Here is a 13,477-nt window from a genome sequence, read left to right as displayed (position 1 = left end):
AAGTGAGGGCTTTGAATCTCACCCTTGACATGAATTCAAAGCAGCCAATGTCCTCTTACAGAATCATTTCCTTAGTCAGGAGCTGACTGTCCCAACAGGATGAGCACACACTTTCTCTGGAACACTGGAAACACAGATTCCACTGGTTTTGAAACTTGTTTCTATTACTGCAAGACATTTCGAAAATTTTAACTTTCTGATTAAAAGGGAAAACCAATTATAGCTGTTAATTAAATACTATTTGCATTAAGCAATTCAAGGGTCGTAAAATTATTTTTATTTATATTTGACTGTAAGGTTTATACTATCTATCAGGAATATGAAATCCTGATCAGAAATCTCTGAGCTATTTCAAACATTAAAAACCTGTTATTTATAGCTATGTTATATATGTTGTTATATTTATAGCTGTGATAACCAAACTCCTTGTTAGCTTTACTGGATTTGGAGATAAACTTATGGATTTGTCTGTGAACTTTTCCAAAGAGGTTCAGCTGAGGAGGGGAAGATCCATTTTGTAGATGCCAACCAATGTCCTATGGGTTGAGGGACCAGAATGAGGTGGTGTATGTGTGTGTGTGTGTGTGTGTGTGTGTGTGTGTGTGTTATATGTGTGTGTATGTGTGTGTGGTGTGTGTTTGTGTGTGTGTATGTAGTGTATGTGTGTGTATGTGTGTGTGGTGTGTATGTGTGTATGTGTGTGTGTGGTGTGTGTGTGTGGTGTGTATGTGTGTTTGTGTGTGTGTGGTGTGTATGTGTGTTTGTGTGTGTATGTGTATATGTGTGTGTATGTGGTGTATGTGTGTGTACGTGTGTGTGTGTATGTGGTGTATGTGTGTGGTGTGTGTGTGTTTGTGTGTATGTAGTGTATGTGTGTATGTGGATGTGGTGTGTATGTGTGTGGTGGGAAATGAAAGAAATCCTTGCACACAACTGTGCTCACCTCTTGGTGTACTTTGACCAAATACCTTAGGTTACCAACTCTATCTCTGTGCCTTGACTGAAACTATGAGCTGCCACACCCCACACACACCCCTCTTTAAATTTCTCTTTGCCAGGTCCTTTGTCACAACCACAGGAGAATTAACCTATGCAGTAGTGTCAGGTGCCCACCATTAATATATTGAGATTATTTGAGGTACACGTTTTATAAAATTACCAACTGTCAATCATTTGACTTCCTCTACAATATCACATTATATTATAATAATTCAGTATAGACAGGAAACATGACATGTCTACACAGAGTCGAGATGCCATGATTCTAAGGTTTACCCCTACAGGAAACAAAGTGTCATTACACTCTACACAGGCCTGACTGAGTCATGAGAAGGAGACAGGGTTTAGAGTAGTGGTTTGTAAAGCATGGCTCTAGGGGGATTGACAGCAACACATTCGTCAGCCTGTGGAAATGCACAGATAAGAACTCAACTGGGCCCACTGAGTCAATAAGAACCTTTGGGAGTGACTGGGAAAGCTCTGTGCGAACAGGACTTCCAGAACAGTCTGACTAAGGTAGTGCTTGGGCAATAGGGGCCTTGAGATAGACACCTTGTACTATGGCTTGAATGTGTCTCTAAACCTTATGTGCTGAAAAGTACCCAATCACACAAGTATGGTGGAGGGGGACCTTTCAGAGGTGAGAAGGACACAAGAAAGCTGCCCTTCAAATGAATTAATGACATTATTATTAGAGCAAATTAGTTATTATCAGAGTATGGTCCTGATCAAAAGGGAGTTCAACGGCCCCCTTCCTGACCTTGCTACACATAATTTCTTGCCTTTTTACCTTCTTCCATAGGACAATGAAGAACAAAGGCCCTCAACAGATGTGTGCACTTGGGTCCTCCAGAGCTATAAAATTAAACAATAACAACAAAAATGATTTCATATACAATTTTAGGTATTCTTTCACACCTGGGTACCCCATGACAGCATGAGCTGTCTTCTGTGTGAAAACATCTGGAAGCTCTGTGTTCCTTAGCTTTGTGCAAAGAAGGTCAGTGAGAACTAGCTGCTGTGTAATGTTCAGACCAGGTCATGTTGAAGAATCTCTATCCCAAGAGCAGAGTCTGCAGGCATCTTCTGAGCAGGGGTCTGAGATGAGAGAACGGGGCAGGGAGTCAGACCCTACTGAGTCTCTGGCTGTGGCAAGCATTGAGAAGAAACATATCGGACTGTCTGGCAACACGGTGGGGTGGTCTGGCTGTGCAGTGTGGCAAAGCTTTAGCTTACAGGGCAGCACAGTGAGTGTCCATCTCCCCACATGTTCTCCTGTGAGGCAGAAGAGGCACAAGAGGAACTTCATTACAAAGGATGAACGCTTACTCCAGAATTTCTTTTATGAAGTACTTAATTTAGAAGATGATGTTAATTCACCAGCAAAGCCTCCTCATGCCCAGTTACTAGCCGAATTACAATTCTTGCAAATTTGGTCTATTTTCTGGTGTGAAAATGTCTCCACGTTTCTCTGGGCAATCTTCTTGGCAACGCACATGAGGAAATATTTAAATTAACTACATGGGGCTCCGTAACACAAATCATAAGCTTATTGTTGAAAAATATGTTAGGATATTTTCTTAATTATTCTAAATTATTTAGACTGTTATTCTAAATTCCCATTATCAAATAGCCTGCTGAGGACTTGAAATACTTTTGCTGTCGGGGACATTGCAGTGAGAAATAAAGACCACAAGAGGGCAGCAAAAGCACGTAACTTGCCTTCAGAGTGCAGGGTGCGGCAGGGTTTCCTAGTTTGGTCAAGATTCGTAGGAACCTTTCTCCTTTGTAAATGACATTGCAAACAATTTAAACATCTAAAAAGTGGATTCACACATTATTATATTGTTTATTTCCATCAATAATGTTTGCATGATAACTTACAAAAAATGGTTCTGGAATATGGCTCAATTAAGCAACAAGTTCAACTTAACTTCATTGTTTTTTAGGTTCATGAAAGCGTCTTTTGACATCCATTCTCGAGTGTGAGCTTGCACAATGATAGACTGTGCACACGAGTGTGATCACCCTGGGAAGTCTGAATAAATAAACAATATTAGCTGTAACCATGACAGTGGGCAAGAAGAATTTGTTTATACATGTTCGTAAGGTATTTCCATTCTGTTTCAAGGCACGGTCCTGAAAACCCACGGTGCCGGCATTAAGTTCTTTACTTGGAATAAAATTCCTCCCATCCCAGAGGCTTTCTTTGTGATGATTTAGATGCTTTTTGTACATTCTTGAAATCTTTAGCAATTGTTGAACAAGACACTCTCCTTGTAATTTTCAACAAAGACCCACACATTACATACCTTGGCCTGATAACAGCCCCAGTTGTCCAACAACACTATAGGTTCCAGCTGGCACTGTATGTCCTCCCTTTAGCCATGTTCTTGTTGAACCTTGGTTAGGGTCCCGCACATAAGGCACACATAAGAGCAGGCAAGTGACAGTAGGAATGAATACCTGGCCTGCATAAGGTCTTATGATGAATCCCAGCAACCATGAAGTGAAAGAACATATAAGCAATTTGTATTTTGTAACTTAAGTTATTGCAAGTATCTATGGAATCCCAGGGCAAGCTTTGTCCTTTGCTTTCCTAGACTTGATTCCCTGGTATGAGTCAGAGAGGCTCAGCTTCTCCCTCCTCTTGAAGGCTGTCTGGGCTTGAGTGCAGTGCAGCATCATAAGTCTTTCCTCAGATGACTCTCAGAAAAAGAGTTCTGCTAACTGTCCTACATCTCCTAGTAGTTCTCTGATACCCACAAGCTGGATGGGAACTTCAAGCTTGGCCCTTCCTTTCCTAGGTGTGCAAAAGGGTTTAAAAGTTTCAATTCTTGGTCTCTGTTGTTTTGCTCTCAATTGATATAAACACCAAATAAAATGGGGACAAATAGAGTCTCAGACAATGGCCAGCTACATAATTTATAATAACAAAAATATTACTGAGAGTTGGAGACTTTGAGATTTGAATGTTTTTATGAGAAGCAGGCTAGGCGATCTCAGTTCCAGGAAAACATCAATCTCCTCATCAGTAGGAGAGATGTGTTTCATCCAGGGAATGCAGTGAGCCCTTCCTGTGTGAAGCAACTGATGCATTCGCTGGAGGACGAGTTACCTGGACAGCCCACAACCTCGCGGGAGCTTCTGGGTGGAAACAAGGGACTCAGGACAATAGTAAGATACAAGATTCCTGGCTCAGCTGTTATGAGTACTTATGCTTTTACAGATTCCCTGTTCAATTTCTAGCACCCACGTGGCTGCTAGCAACCATCCGTAACTCCAATCTCAGACAAGCACCTGGGACATTTTTGGCGCACATACATAAAGGAAGTATATGCTTACATATACACAAATTAAATGTAAGTATTTTTTAAAGTAATTTAGATAAGACAAGTTGTGCTGAAGTAGTTATAGATGCTATGGGGTCTCTTAAAAAGGCATACCTGCGACTGGGCATCTGGAAAGTTTAGGTGTGACTTTTTGGTGGAAGATAAATAGCATCGGATGAAATGTGAAAATATGACTTCAAACAAAGGCAAATTCAATTCAGAGGCTACTGAACTACATCAGGTACCAGGATAAGGCCTCGAAGTAAGCAAAGGTCTGCAGACGAGGGAAAATAATGCGTAGAGGACATAAATCAAAGAAAAAAGTGGCCAGTTAGAAGCAAAAGAAAAAGAGATCTGAGAGACAGTTACAGCAAGAAATTAATTCTGAAATGCCTATCATGTGAAAATAGTTTTATAATTTAATTTGTTCACATTAATCCGTTTTTGTTCAACTATCAAACCTACATTTATGGATGTGCCTATATAATACACACACATATAAGATATACTTATACAATACAGTTAATGTTGGATGCAGAAATTTGCCATTTGTCAAATGTCGTTTCTTAAAATTCCGGAAATTTCCTGAGTTGAGTCTACTTCAAATAATTCTGAACAGAATTGTGACATTAAATTCTAATGTAAAGTCTGTAATTTAAATTAATCCATCAAAGATTTTTATTCTATGCTATGTGAGTTGCTGGCAGGAAAGGGAATGGATTGGAACTTTCCAGAAAAACACACCGAAACAACTTCTTCAGAAATCTTACACAGGGAGGGAACTGGGGACATTCTTCTCTGGAAGCGAAATATTTACTGCAGCTTTACTGACAACCAGCAACACCCCGGACAGATAACAGACCTGAGCACAGACACTCCTAGTCCGTTGTCCTGCTGTGGTAGAACTGACAGTGCCACACCCCTGTGAGCAACCTGTAACAGGGCAGACGTGAAGGGCAGAGGGGTGTGCCATGTGGTTGAACTTAGCCAGTGAAGTGTGAGTGTTATACGATACCTTCAGTATGAAGATTAAGAATTAGTGACAGGCTGGGCCTAGTGTCACCAGCCTGTAACTTCAGGGGATGAAGGCAGGAGGACCAAGAGTTCAAAGCAAGTCTATCCTTAGCTACACAGTGTTTCCCAGGCTAACCTGCCTATAAGACTTGAGACACCTCCTTAAAACTCTTCTTACTTCAAAAAACAACCGCCGAGGGGCAGGCATTGCCACTGTAGCAATTTTTTTCTGTTATATTGTGATGTTATCACAAGCAAACTTATCACATGTTTGAACACATGTTACCTCCCTTTAGACAGAGCGTGTTCAGGCTGACGTATCATGGTCAAAGGTGGTGATAGCTCACAGAAGGTGGTCCAAAATTAGTTAGCTTTCTAAACATGCTGTGATGTTTATTGATTAAAGGGTTTCGATACTGTATTATCTCTGGACAGCACCTACTTGGAAAACAAGCTTTTCCAGGAACCGGTCCCGTTTTATGTAAGTGTCCTTTGTAGAGTGTTTTCCCACTGTCTCTGACACATTTCCTTCCTACACTGCTGATACGATTGTCCTCAGCATAGAGGGGAGGTCTTCTCAAGTAATACCAGCTGTAGCCTCTGCCTGTGTCTTAGGCAGCAGGACTGCAAGCCACATACCACTCATGGTGATTTCCTTGGAGCTTGGGGTCAAGTCTTCAGCCTTCTAAGGGGAGTGTCCTGTAGTCTGGAGCTCACCTCTGTCACACCACTGTCCTCTGCACCTCTCAACTCCTCTAGACTCTGACATTTAGTTCCCCTAGATTCAGGACTGTTTAATGCACCCACTGTTGAGAAAAGTCCCTGTGAAAATGTAAAGGTACCAATGATTCATCTGCCACCCAGGCATTGTGAAGCCACCTACCCCACTGTATCATCCTAAAGGGCTCTTACTTCCACACTTGTCCTAGGGCATCATTGAGCTGAGTCTAACCTCAGCACAGCACAGAAACTTTGTCTTTTCCAGCCAGTCCACACAAGCGACAAATAGAGACGCTCCACACTCACTGTGAACCATGGTGCTGTCCAAGCCATCTGACAACTATGAGGATTCGTGCAAGTGTGTGGTCTCTGTTTGCTATTGAAAACACCCCCCGGACATATGCATCTTAAGTACATCTGCTGTAGACATTGTTAAACTCTCTGGCTGTATATGGAAAGCTAATTTTTTCGATCATAGACTATCAAATGCCAGATTCCAAGTTCTGATTCAGCTTTTTTTTTTTTTTTTTTTTTTTTTTTTTTTTTTTTTTTTTAGATCGTGTCTCTCTTGAGAATGTCAAACCAACATCAGGGTTTGAGTAATTCTTAGTCAATGAAAATTAAGACATTTTGATTAAAACTGGTTCTGTATCCTAACTAAACACCTTAGTCAACTGCAACTTTTATTGAACAGGTTACTTGAATCAGAATTCCTGAATTCTAGTAATATTTCGGGTGATTCTCAAGAGTCTGCATGTCCAGGAATAACTAATTAAGAGATTAAAATGCATTGTTAGAGTTTCCCTGTGTCATCTCTCTGTCACAGATGTCAGTCACATTTACCTACCATCAGAGGAAGTGACCACCAAATTCTCAAGAGTAAAATTAGTGAGGTCCTGAGTGTAATCTTTGATACTAAACCACAACTGAACTAGAAACTTTAACATTTCTCCAAAGGAAAGAATGGCGTCAGCAGGTAATGGCCCCACCCTCCTGCATTTGGAACTCCAGTAGCCATGAGATAGACACAGCACATCAAGATGCCACCCTCCATCCTTCAAAATCCATTTGGACTAACATACATGTCCTTCATGATTGAAAGGTAGTTACTATGGCAGCAAGACCTTGTGACCTTCATCCGCAAAGGGCGTACGGCTGCGCTCAGCCCTGCATCACTTTCCAGTCTATATCTTTCTTAGAGAACACATTGCACATCTTCATTGGAAGTTGACATTCAGCAGTTGCCTGATTCTGAGTTCCCATGGTGTTCAACATTCTCAGACTTTCATGTTATACTCTTTAAACCACTAGCCAAAATAAGTCAGAAGTGGGTTATTCAGATAGCTCTATCTATCATGGGGGTTCATGTATTCATATTCATGCTCTGAGAACCACATTCTTCTGAATATATATATATATATATATATATGTGTGTGTGTGTGTGTGTGTGTGTGTGTGTGTGTGTGTGTGTGTGTGTGTTGCTTCATACTACTATCCACTGATAAATGGAATTCACTTACTTGTGTAGCCTTTGGCACATGACGTCCCATAGCTAGTGTGCTTTCACAGGCCACAGGTACATGTTTTCTGTCTACCCATCGTGAGCCTCTCTGCTATGGAACACTCATTTGTTTTCTAGCAGATTCTTCCAACCACTCTGCATCTAACATTTTTGAAGATTTCCTTATCCACATATGCAAAACCAAAAATTTGACCTTGGTATAGTTTTTGAACTTATTTTTTTCTGAAATGGATTCACTCAGCCAGATATTAATCTCAAATTTCTGGGTAACAAGCAGCTTAGGTCTCTATATTTAAATGTTCTTTCAAACATCCAGTGGGCAAACACCTCCCCCAAGAATGCTTCTTTAGTGGTCTATATTTTTCTATTTATTTTATTTTTATGCATATCTGTGATGCCATATGGTGGCTCACAGCCTCCAAAGGCATCAGATTCCTTGAAACTGGAATTACAGGTTGATGTGGACCATCATATGTGTTCTAAGAATCAAACCTGGGTCCCTTGAAAGAACATTAAGTATTCTAAGCCACTAAAGCATCTCTCCAGCCCCTCAGTTCAATGTCAAACTGGCATTGTGTTCTCTGCCAATCAAAATTGCCAGGGAAGCTATACTTTAAAAATACTTTCTCTTCATAGGTTTGATATTGTTCAGTTCCATTTTAATGAAATGTCTAGAGTAATGCCTTAATTATTTTCTTCTTGATTAAATAGCCTGCACTTCTTTGGTATGTTTATTATTTGGTGCAAACATGACCATTGGTTATTACATTTTAAAATAAAAGTCAATATTGCCTTTTTTTTTAGTATTTTACTGCAAAAATATCCTTTCAAAGTTACCTGTTGAAGCATTCTTTTCAGGTACTAAATATTTCTACCTATTTCAGCTGAAGAAACAAGGTTACATAATATCTCGAAATTAGACTACGGAGCCTTTAAGTTTTATTGAAGGAGAGGGAAATGAGATGAATGATTTCAAGTATACTGTATTTTGAAATCTAGTTCTCCAAGATATAAACTTCAAAGAGAAAATTCACAAATTGAAATACACAAAAGAGACTAGATTCTTGATAAAAAAATGTGTTTTTTACGAGTTCTTTGCTAGCCTCCTCAATTAAGCTAATAGAATAAGCAAAATTAATAATAATATACTATTAGATTTTGAAGTAAAAGAAATAATATGGAAAATGCAAGTCTCTACTTGTAGTTAACATTTTCACAGTCAGGTACAGGAATTTCTCTGGTATAACATAAGAGTTTTATTTTATATCTTAACAGATTATATACAATGGAAGACAATTCTGTGGCTTGATGAAGAAATTTCCTGCTTTGTCTAAGATACTTTACTGGAGTCCATATTACTCAAAACCTACTAATCTGGACTGAAACATGAACTTCTAGAGTTGTTTATGTACCTATTTCCAGACAGATACATCATTTTCTTCTTCTAATCAATAATAATAAAAACCAGTGAAGATATGCATAGACAAAATGATTAGCCTTTGGGAGGTTCTGTGAGAGAACCTTAAGGTCAAAGTGTTGGAAAAATAAAGATTAGGATGTTGGCTCAGTCATTTTTAACAGAAAAGATAGAAAGTCCTAATTAAGCAGCACTAGATATTGGCTAGTTGGTAATGCATAAGATGTTTCTTTTTCTCTTACATATTACATCATGTTATATAACCTCTAATGTATGAGGATTAAAGAACAGGATCTAGAATCATCCCCATTTAGAGAGTAGAATCTCCAAGGTAACATTGTATAGCTATAGTAGTGGTTCTCAATTAGGACCAGTTTGCTACCCCCAATCCCTCTACCTTTTGAAATGCTTGGAGACATGTTCTGGTTGTCTTACCTTGGATGAGAGGTGTTGCTGACATTCAGGGGTTCAAGGCAGGAAATGATGCTCAACATTTGCAATGAGCAGAGTATCTCCTAACCTACTATTGAAGAATCTGTTGACCTGAAATATTCATAGTCAAGGTTTGTAAGTACATGGTTTGTAAGTACTTGGTTGGTCTGTACTCAAATACTTTTTCTTGCTTACTTGACCAGAAGAAAGCTTCTAAGTTGTTATACCAACAAATAATGCTATTATATTTTATTCCATTAGAGTAATTCTTCTTTTCTTTCTTTAGAAAATATAGCATTATGCTGTGTCTGACCTACAAATTAGAAGCTAAATTTGCATCATATTCTAGAAGCAAGAATTAGTTATCAGACTGAATTTTAGTTAATGGAAATGAACAGGAGTTATGTTTGCTTTGTTGGCTTTGAAACAGTAAATGCATAACACTGTCCATCCTCTCACACTAGAATTAGCAGCATTTGTATTTGTAGATATAAATAAAAATCACTTGATGTGGTAGAGAAACGGGGGTGAGGGAATTGAATGAAAGTGGAAGAAACCGATGTCCTTACATGTTCCCTTGGAGCACAGTCACCTACTTGCAGTGTCTTGCCTGCTTCCTGCTGGACTGCTTTGCACAAAGCTTTTTATTTGAGGGGGGGGGGCTTTTGTTACTTCAGTTTGACCACTGTTAATATAAACCATACATGCTTTTATTTTTCTGAGTAACAAGAGTAAGCATTACAGGAGACAGACAGCAAACTCACGTAGTTTAGAACACTCAACACAAAGGTAAGGAAGATTGATCAGTACACCGTGCTGACAAACAGAAGGAAACAGGCAACATTCCAAAGAAGAACCCATCATCCACAGTCACTAGTCTTTGCCAGAACAGACATGAGTAATACAAACTAAGAGGAGAGAGAGAGAAAGAGAGAGACAGAGAGAGACAGAGAGAGACAGAGAGAGACAGAGACAGAGGGAGGAAGGGAGGGAGGGGGGGAGGGAGGGACAAACAGAGACAGACAGAGAGAGAGAGAGACTCTATACTCTATGATGGGTAAACAGAGAAACAATCTTGAACTAATTGAGTGATTATCTCCTTGACAGCTAGCTTTAGTGTAGAAGGTACTCATGCCCCACCCCTAGCTGGTAAGCTTAGATGCTGGTGACTGCTTGAGCTCAGAGGATCATTTTCTTCTTCTTCTTCTTCTTCTTCTTCTTCTTCTTCTTCTTCTTCTTCTTCTTCTTCTTCTTCTTCTTCTTCTTCTTCTTCTTCTTCTTCTTCTTTTCTTCTTCTTCTTCTTTTTTTTTCTGGAGCTTGGACCGAACCCAGGGCCTTGAGCTTGCTAGGCAAGCGCTCTACCACTGAGCTAAATCCCCAACCCCCACTTTCATCTGTCTATAGATTACCACTGAAAGTTGCCTATGCCCTGGTGGCTGGCCTTACAACCATGGACTCAGGAAGTGTACTAGCAGCACTTAATGAACCTAGTGGGTTAAAAATAAACAAATACATGCATAAATAAGACATGATGTTGATCAGGAGATTCTGGGGTGAGTTGGGATAGGAGGATGGAGATATATATGATCAGGACACAGTATATACAAATGCATGGCATTTTTGAAGAATAAATTAAAATGTTATTTAAAAACTCATGAGCCAGGAATTTCAAAAGCCAAGCATCACAACACCCAAGACTTTGAGATGTCCACAACTGTTTGAACTACAAAAAAGTTATCCTCCAGAGGATGCTGAACATGGGGTCTTAAGGATAGGCAAAAATGAGTGCAGATATGCTAATGTTTTCTACATAAAAGGGAAAGAGAGTTTATCACAAGGAGAAGATTATTTTAAGGGGATTATTGCTGGAGTTGAAATGCTGACGGTAACTGACAACCTGGATGGTAAAATGAAGAGTCCAGGTAGATTTGCAAAGAATTAAGAACTAAAGAGACAACTTTTCTATGAAATCTGATTGAGTTACAAACCTGAATGTTTCAGCTACTCATTGACCATGTACTCCATTAAAAGTTTCTGCAACTACAGAGCGTTAGAAATAGAGTGTTAAATCAGAGGTGATGAACTAACCCTAACCCCTCAGGTTTTTGCACTAGCAGATATCTTTAGAAAGTTGTCTCCAGCTGGAGTGGTGCTGTGTAACTTTAATCACGACACTCATAGAGGCAGGGGATCTCTAGGAATTTGAGGTTAACTTTCTTTACATGGTGAATTTCAGAATGGCCAGGGCTAATAATAGGACACTTTCAGAGATCTGGTCAGCTGCACTTTTGAAAATAGCCCCTGCCGCCTATGCATGGTCACTGCGAAACTGAACAAAAACATGGAAGTTCAGTCATGAAGTTTTCACATGTAAGTAAACATCAGAGAATAAGGCTAGCAAAGAACCTTCAACCAGAGATGTATGAAACTGAGTGTTCGCCTTATTTTTGCTGGATCTTCAGAAACTAAAACTTTAAGCATGTACTTGTTAGTACAGTTGGATATTTTAGTATGCTTCTTTCTTCAAATAGTTAGTATTTAAATGTATTTCTAGGTAATAGGGCAAAAAATTAAGATCAGATAGTCAGGAGCTGGGGCCTGGCGTTGCCCTTGGGTTATGGGTTCAGCCTTGAGCAGAGGCTAAGCCTGTCTCACCTTTGAGCCTAAGAGTAGACTTGAGCCTGGTTCTTCATTACTCCTGTCTGAGAGACGTGGCTGGGTACAGGCCCCGCACTGGCACTCACATGAGACTTAGTCTGGGACTGGGGCAAAGGCTAAATCAACTGAAACTGGGCTTGGAGTAGAGAGTTGAGATGGGGCCGGATCTGAGCCAGTGAGTCTCCATAGCAACAAGGAAGTTAAGGGTGATGTTCAGCTGTGGAACCTTGATCCTTGGGGAACTGAGAACACCTAACAAAACAGTTCTGAACTTCACTTTTCAAGTGCTGTGTGTGTGTGTGTGTGTGTGTGTGTGTGTGTGTGTCTAGATCAAGGTAAATTTACAGGGTTTTTTTTTCCTCATCTTTATTAAATTGGGTATTTCTTATTTACATTTCAAATGTTAGTCCCTTTCCCGGTTTCCATGCCAACAACCCCCAACCCCTCCCCCTCCCATTCTAATTCAGATTTGAGGCAACTTCTTATTCTTATTTAAGACACAATGGTCTCTGCCAGTCATATTCACAGAATGCAAATGGATTTTAAAACTGAAGTGAGACATTTGCAAGGAAGGAAAATCTGTTGTTAAACATCCATATAATTCAGATTTATTTGTATTTCACTTTGAATAACATTGTCTATGACATCACTTCATTTTTAGAAGCACAGATCATAGAAACATATATGTATATCATATAATATATATTATAATCTTTATCGTGTTCTTTTGTAATATTTGTTCCACTAAACTAGAATAATTTAATTTTTTAACTTTGTTTTCATTATATGGAGAAAACAATCTCATATACTTTTGCATATAACTATGCATATAATCTTATCACAGTGGCCTCAAATTCATGCTCTTTTCCTACGTCTAGCTTCTCCTGTAGGCCTTACAGGCATGGGCCAACTGCTCAACTTTTGTTGAAACACTTTCCATCATTTTTTATTTTCTATTTTTGCATATATAAATAACATGTCCAGTAGCCCTGAGTAGACATATCCAGGAAGCATGAGAAATTCATGACCCATGATATTGAAGAGTTAATACCACTGTGAAATTCAATAATGACATTGTTAAAAATATATTATTGCCAAAATTACTTAAAAATTTTATTTTAAAGTATGTTTTTGTGTATGTGTGGGGTGTGTGTGTTTATGTGTGTGTGTGTGTGTGTGTGTGTGTGTATGTGTGTGTGTGTGTGTAGCTGGAATTACAGGCAGTTGCAAGAGACTTGATAGGGATGCTGGGGACCAAGTCATATCCTTTGCAAGAGCAACACATGCTCTTAACCACTAAATCATATTACTAGTCCTTCATTGCACTTTTTGCTTAAATGCTAATAGAAAACATTATTGAAGTTATTCCTTAACACTGTACT

At 39.3% G+C, this 13,477-nt stretch overlaps 1 long non-coding RNA gene across 4 annotated transcripts; it reads right to left on the bottom strand.

The window, feature by feature from the left end:
- Positions 1-1,885: 1,885 nt before the first annotated feature.
- Positions 1,886-12,269, bottom strand: LOC102551458 (uncharacterized). Of its 4 annotated transcripts, XR_015671728.1 has the most exons (7): positions 12,093-12,268; positions 9,440-9,547; positions 5,985-6,167; positions 4,446-4,605; positions 2,884-3,037; positions 2,722-2,783; positions 1,886-2,274 (listed from the first exon to the last, which is right to left on the bottom strand). It is a non-coding gene; the product is annotated as an uncharacterized LOC102551458 (long non-coding RNA). The 4 variants fall into 4 exon arrangements; XR_015671727.1 differs by lacking the exon at positions 2,722-2,783 and having other exon boundaries at positions 12,093-12,269; XR_015671726.1 differs by lacking the exons at positions 1,886-2,274; positions 2,722-2,783 and having other exon boundaries at positions 2,825-3,037; positions 12,093-12,269.
- Between the last annotated feature and the right edge of the window lie 1,208 nt (positions 12,270-13,477).

Source organism: Rattus norvegicus, chromosome 2 (genome assembly GCF_021556685.1).
Source record: "Rattus norvegicus strain SHRSP/BbbUtx chromosome 2, alternate assembly SHRSP_T2T, whole genome shotgun sequence".
In the NCBI taxonomy this organism is placed as follows: domain Eukaryota; kingdom Metazoa; phylum Chordata; class Mammalia; order Rodentia; family Muridae; genus Rattus; species Rattus norvegicus.
This window is presented reverse-complemented; position numbering and strand designations above follow the sequence as displayed.